This window comes from Etheostoma spectabile, chromosome 15 (assembly GCF_008692095.1).
Source record: "Etheostoma spectabile isolate EspeVRDwgs_2016 chromosome 15, UIUC_Espe_1.0, whole genome shotgun sequence".
Taxonomy (NCBI): Eukaryota; Metazoa; Chordata; class Actinopteri; order Perciformes; family Percidae; genus Etheostoma; species Etheostoma spectabile.
The window spans coordinates 28,857,355-28,858,313 of NC_045747.1; the positions used below are offsets into that span (position 1 = coordinate 28,857,355).

General features: G+C 44.1%; 1 protein-coding gene across 2 annotated transcripts in view; it reads left to right on the forward strand.

Annotated features, from left to right (window-relative positions):
* LOC116702805 (transcriptional regulator ATRX homolog) overlaps window positions 1-959 on the forward strand; it is a 5,098-nt gene that overhangs the window by 3,928 nt on the left and 211 nt on the right. The window lies entirely within an intron of this gene.

Sequence of the window (959 nt, forward strand, 5' to 3'; positions counted from 1 at the left end):
GGCTCCCTGTGCCTGAGGCTGCAAACCAGCCCCACAGCATAATGATTCCACCACCATGTTTAACTGTGGGAACCGTGTTCTTAGGGTTGAAGGCCTTTTCCTTTCTTCACCAAACATAAGCAACATCCATGTGCCCAAACAGTTCCCGTTTAGTCTCATCAGACCAAAGCGCAGACTTCCAAAACTCATCTTTACCTTTCAAATGCTCACGGGAAAACCTCAGTCTGGCTGTGATGTGCCGCTCTTTGAGTAAAGGGGTTCTTCTGGGACAATGGCCCTGAAGCCCACCACGATGAAGAGCCCTCACATCTGTGTTCCTTGAAACATCAACTCCAGAAGAGGCCAGGTCAGCAACAGTCATCATGGCAGATGTCTTCTTGCTGACATCTCAGACTATTTTCCTCTCCAGAGTTCTTGCGTGTGCTTACGACCACGCCCAGGTTTGTTTCTTTTAGATTTTGTTTCCTTGTACTTGCAACGTACAGGAATGGCTATACTGCCGACATCTCAGACTATTTTCCTCTCCAGAGTTCTTGCGTGTGCTTACAACCACGCCCAGGTTTGTTTCTTACAGAATTTGTCTCCTTGTACTTGCAACGTACAGTAATGGCTATACTGCCATTTCCAAATTCATGGAAATGGCAGTATAGCTTTCCCCCTTATCATCAGTCTTCTTTCTGAGCTCAAGACTGATTTCCTTTGTCTTTGGCATGGTGAGTATATGTAGTCGTAGTAGTAGTTTTCAGCAGCCTCTCAATAATGTGTTCAAGTGCCCTGTTTATTGTCCTTTTACGCTGATTGTATGCTCAGGTGCTGTTAGGAAGCCAATTGACTGCACAGGTGTTGTTTTAAAGCTGATTGGTGAATTAGGTGTGTTTTGAAAGCAAAATTTCACATGGGGGCTAATATTTTTGACAACCCCATTTTGCACTATAATTGATATAAAGAAAGACTAAAAA